The following is a 6000-nucleotide window of genomic DNA, read 5'->3' on the forward strand; positions in this document are numbered from 1 at the left end:
GGGAGGATTTAAAGTCATGTCTCAACATCCAGTGAGTTAAGCTTTGTTGGCCAAGGATATATAAAGCTAGCCTTTAAGTCTTGAGATATTGCCCCTCCAAAAAAAAAAAAGAAGAAGAAGAAGAAGAATACTTTTCCTGTTAAAAAGCATATCACAACAGTTAGCTCTGTAGTTCTAATGCACCGCCTGTTACCTGGGGGGTCGGATTTGGAATCTCTCAAAGATTTCTGGGTAAAGCAGTGGGAACAGGACCGTCTCCTTTAAGGCTGAAATGTGGTGAGAGAGACCGCCCACACCATCGAAGCATACCTAAAGAGACATGCAACAGAAGACATGTCAGAGGTCAGAGAAAGCTGCATCCTCGAAAAAAAGGCTTCCTCCAAACTTCCTTAGTGCTTCCTATGCCAGCACAAAGGCAAGGTTCAGGACGATCTTGAAGTTCCCTGAGAGAAAACTGTAAAGCCTGGGAGCTGTCAACAGCACAGTAGGGAAGGTTTTTCATGACCCCTGGAAAAGGCCCCACCAACACAATGAGTCACCGCTCCTTACCGAACTCTCAATTCGCACTGGATCACCTTCCGGCAAGGTGGTTCCGGTTTTCCTTCCATCCACATGCTTTCCCTTGAATTTGTCTTTCCCAGAGTTTAGGGGTAGGCACCTGATGTGAATGAAAGAGAAAGGGAAAGGGGCTCTCTAACTGACCATGCAGTTAGTGAGATTGCTGTGGTTTTCATAATTGAAAGTGAGTGTAGGAGCACTTCTACACTGGCATAAACTTCCCAAACTGTTAAAAATGCCCTAGAATTGATTGGCATTCACTATCCAAGCATGAAGAAAAGCAGGTGGGCATTTTTATACATCATGATGAAATCGTTGAATGACAATGTGTGGAAGGGGATTCCAGCTTCAAGTGTAGAAGAGAAGAATTGCAGATACCCAGTCTCAGCCAGGACATCCGCAATCATCTCATCGCTGACCCCCAAATCCCGCCTTTTTAAAAGCTGTTGGCTAATGAAAGTTCTCTTCTTTCCCAAAGAAAAAGCCTTGCTTCCTCTAGACGCTCCAGCTGCCACAGCTACAGTGCTGCGCTTTTCCCATCATGACCATCAATCGGAAAATCTTTTCAAGCATTACTCAGTGATGGGAGTGGCACCACTATGGATCCCTGAGAACTATCACTATCCATACGCCAACCTGTTTGTTCTTTTGCAGCACGGGCTTCGCGACCGAGCACGGGTAGATGCAGCCCTTTGCCTGACAGGAGAAGATGGGCCTGAAGAAATGGAAAGCAGCAGTGAGCATGCACACTGTCCAAGAACTGCAGTGTGCACAGGATACACACCTCTCAATCACAAAGAGAGAGTTTTACCTGCAGAATGAAGGCAAGGAATTGAAATGAAAGTTGGGGGGGGGGGGAGGTATATGTCTTTTCATCTAGCAACTTGTAGCCCACTGTACACAAGAAATCAGCTCTTCTGAGAAAGTGTGCACGTAACCTACTTTCCAATGGATCCTGGAAGTACAGGACAGTCTTCCTGGGTCGAAGGTTATACTCCTCGCAGGGATCTTTGCCATCTTCCCCTTCTCGGCCTTCACCTTCTTGTGTTGCCCCTGTGCTTGTAGAACCTAGAGAGAACTTCTTATTTGTCTGTGCACGTATAGAGTTTCATTCAACAACCTGTATCCCACTTATACACAAGAAATTAGCCCTTCAGAAAGGCTCTGCATATAGCCTACCTTTCAGCGGGGCTTGAGCATCTTCAGCAGTTTGCCTAAGGTTACATGGCTTTGGAGTATCTTCGCCATCAGCCTCTTCCTGCTCTTCGTCGTCTTCTGAGGACCCTGTAACCATAGTACCAAGACATCATTTCTTGTTTGTCTCTGCATATGCACATTGTCATGCAAGGACTTATTCCTCCCACCCTTAAGCACAAGGAATCAGCCCTTCTGACAAACTGGGCGCATAACCCACCTTCCAAAGGCTCTTGATACCGGACAACAGTCTTCCTGGGCCAAAGGTTATACTCCTTGGGAGCATCTTGGCCATCTTCCCCTTCTCGGTGTCCACCAGCCTTTGATGGCCCTACAATTACAGAGCCTAGCTATAATTTCTGATTGCGCTGTGCATACCTATGTTTTCATTTAACGTCTTCTATCCCCCTCATACATGAGAAATTAGGCCTTCCGAGAAGCTGTGCCTATAACCTACTTGCCAGTGGAGCTTGATAGCATTCCACAAGTTTCCTTTCTCTCACACTATAGCGTGCCTACAGGGAGCAAAGGTACAGGCTCTTTTAGACTGGGGTACACTTTGGAGGAAGTTCTTTCAGCAGCGGCATCATTGTGCTGTGTGAAATACATTACTTACCGAAAAGGAGCAAGGTAAAGATGTTCTGCCTTCTGCAAGGACTCCCTCAGTCTGCCCGAGGTCCATTCTTCCTCAGAACCTGAACTCAAACAGCAGTATGAAGCCCATATCAACTTTTGTGAGCGTGGAAGAAAAGCTCTTTACTTTTGAAGAAGTTTCTCAGGCAAAGGAAATTGCTGAAGAGGACAAGGCAAACCTCCTGAGAGTGAAGCAAGCGTTTGGTTCACAAGACAATACGGAAATTACTGAGCCCATAGACACGAGTGCCAGTAGTCCCAAGGTCTGAGTGGAATGATAATCCAAAACCAAAGACAGCAGCAACAGGGAATTACACAGGAGCTGTCTGCAAATTCTTGAGACAGGAAGCACCTTTACAATTCCTCCTCTCACGCACCTTCTCAGTCCTCAGAGACTTCAGTAGCCATGACCGTCTACCTCCAAAACACTCCTGGCAAACCAGGTTGGTTCCACAATACCAAGGACCACAAGTGTGACAGCAGCAAAGGAGGGGACAGTTAGTGGAGCAAGGACCAAAGGTCCTATGGCCGCAGCCGACAAGGGAATAGTGACACGGGGCTGGACACGCTGCTGGGGAACAAAGATTCTAAATGCACAAGTTCTGCAGCCCGGACAGCGCCATATTATGGAGGGCTCCCCCAGGCAGCAATTGCCAGCAGCACTGCGGACTTCCCTAGGGGTACAGAGGGAATACCCAGCCTACCGACTTAGTCCAAATAGCTCTTGCAGCCAGGACAAACCGCTCCTCTCCAACGTCCTCCTGGGAAGGTCACCAAACAGCGTCTTGCGCTGTCCCACCACCTCCTCTCGCCTTCCCCTGCTCACAGCACAGCAGCTCCTCCAGAGCAGAGCAGAGCAGGGCAGGGCAGGGCAGAGCCGTGGCGAGAGCAGCCCCAAGCGCCTGGGCTCAGCTCAGGCTCCCGGGGCCATATGCGGAGGGGGCAGCTGTTGCTGTGATGCACTGTGTGATGGCCCAGCCTGTGTCACAGAGGGGCTGCAGGGACCCCTTTACCCCCCAAGGCGCTGCCAAGATGGCCCTGCAAGGGCAAGGGGAGCTGCCTGGGGCACTTTAGGGAGCTGCCCCCACCTCACTGCCCACTCCCCAAGGATGCCAGGGGGCACAGGCAGCAACAGGAGGGGTTGCCCAGGCTGCGGCTCACCTCAGGCATGCCGCTCCTGAGATGTCCCCAAATCAGGGTGGCGGGGCTATAACTGCTGGCAAGGAGAGGCTCTGCTGAGGAAGGAAGGCCTAAATAAGCACCCGAATGAATAAAGAGGAAGACTCTGATTGCACTCACTCAGCCTCTGGGGAGGAAGGGCCAAGTCCCAGCTGTTGCTTCACTAGGCCTCAGGAATGGAGATGCCATGGCCTAGTGCAGGAGCAGAGGGGTTTGCTCTCTCACCCTGAAAACTGTGTTAAGGCAAATCCACCATGAATGGCTCCCAGCAGTGTAAGAGCCTGGGAAAATCAGGAAAAAAAAAAAAAGAAAAGCTTATTGGAAAGGTCATTTCTTCCCCTCGGCACTAAATTTTCTCTGCGTTAGAGGCAGCCTCTGGGAATCCTGGTCTTGGGGTGGGTTCTAATTTGGGGGGTTTTAAAGATGTGATCCTAACAGGGCAAAACAAAGTGAAGGGTGGGGCCAGGCTGGGATTATCACTGGAGCCCCAAAACCCATTTTCATTCACTGACCGCAGAAGAGAGAAGCTGTAGAGGGGAAGTGAGTGGGAGTGGGGGAAAAGGGAGGGGATGCGAGCATGCTGGGAGGTGAATGGAGGGCAGGGGAGCACAGAGGGAAGGGAACGGAGGGGCTGGGAGTGCGCGTGGTGAGCAACGGTGGCGATCAGAGCATGCCTCAGGGGAGCATCCGGGCAAGGCTTTACGGCGAGGGTCCCACCTGGGTCACCAGAAAACTGTTGTCCATAAAGCGGATTCGTTGCCCGGTGTGCAATAAGCCAATAATGACACCCTCAGCAGAGACATTTGCTTCTTTATTTCAGAGTTGCGCAAGCCTGGGTGCTCGGTGGTTTCCCACAAATCAAGTGCACCCCCACCCCCACCCCGGCTTTCCAAGTAGCATTTACACAAACAAATTGCCAGTTTTGCAACTTTCCCTTTTACACCGGTTGGTTAGTGATTTACGTACAATTCTAATATTGCTTACACAGCATTTTACTACTACGCATGCTCAGGGGAGGGGTCTTCACCCGGGCACGGCTCTTTCTGACCTATGGGCGTGATCTTTTTGTATTACGGCGAGGACAGTTCAGTTAGGGGATACCTCGAATTCTTTTGCTAAATTGGCAATGTATGCATAGAAAACAAAACATTTTGATTTAGAGTTTCTTTAAGGCTTTAGCAGTTCTAGGATGGCCTTGATTAAAGAATTATTTCCTCCCAGGAAACAGAGAGAGAGAGAGAGAGGTTCTGCTCATCTGCCTAGTTTAAACAGCAGGAACACTCTTTCTGAGCTTCCAAGGTTGTCTTGCAACACCACCAGAGATGGAAAATGCTTCCTGCCCTGTACCGGGGAAAAACAGGGACATTCCACTGTCCCCCGTGACCTGTGGGGACTCAGGCACGAGTGACACGTGTCCAGTAAGGAACAGACCCAGCGGGCCACTGCTGCAGGGCTGAGAAGGCACCGGCCCCTGGAACTACAGCTCCCGGCCTGCCACAGAGCACGACGCGGCCGGCTGGTGGGAGCCCCGCTGGCAGGGACCTGCCCGCCCCCGCCCCCTCGAGAGGCGCAGCATGGTCACCCAGTAGCCCCGTCTGAGAAGACTACACCTCCCAGCATACCGTGCACGTGAAAATGGCGGCCCGGAAGCCCAGTGCCGGCAGACGACTGCTCCCGGCATGCCGCGGCGAAAACTACGGCTCCCCGCATGCCAGGCCGCCAATCCCGCCCCCCACCCGCAGCGCTAGGGGAGGTTTGACCCTCTGGAGATTCCGTTCCTTTATGGCTACAAATAGCTGATGGGCGGGTGTTAGATTACAGCATGTGCAGAAGATTTTTTAGAGAATGTCATCAAGCGGAAAGACTCAGAACATATCTTGTATTTACACTCTCTTACCAGCACCACTTTGTCTGCCTGTCTAGTTGCAGTGTCCTTAAACGATGGCAGCTATAAGCAACTTTTGCCCCCTGGTCTCCAGGACGGGCTCTTTAAACAAGTCTTGTTCTTTCTGAGAGAGCCCAGAGTGACCTACCACTGACTTCCTAAGTGTGTGGTGATGTACATATTTGTGGTACAATGCTGAAGTAAGCCTTGTTAGCAAGACTCTTTGTATCATCAGAAGACAAATACAGTGCAGTCTCCATCCTTCGAGGCATTCAGAATGCAACTGGACATGATCCGGGGCAACTTGCTCTAGTTGACCTTGCTCCGAGCTGGGTGGGGGAGAGGGGAAGGGTGTTGGACTAGATGATCTCCTGAGGTCCCTTCCAACCTCAGTCATTGTGTAATTCTGTGAGAATTATCTGAGATGAATCCCACACTTTGAGTTCTACTTGGTAGTTTTTCTATTTGAAGAAACAAGAAGAGAATATAGACGATTAACACTGCTTATGTGCGTGCACGTGATTTACATATGTCCATATCCGTGTTGAAAT

Source organism: Dromaius novaehollandiae, chromosome 29 (assembly GCF_036370855.1).
Source record: "Dromaius novaehollandiae isolate bDroNov1 chromosome 29, bDroNov1.hap1, whole genome shotgun sequence".
Lineage (NCBI taxonomy): Eukaryota > Metazoa > Chordata > Aves > Casuariiformes > Dromaiidae > Dromaius > Dromaius novaehollandiae.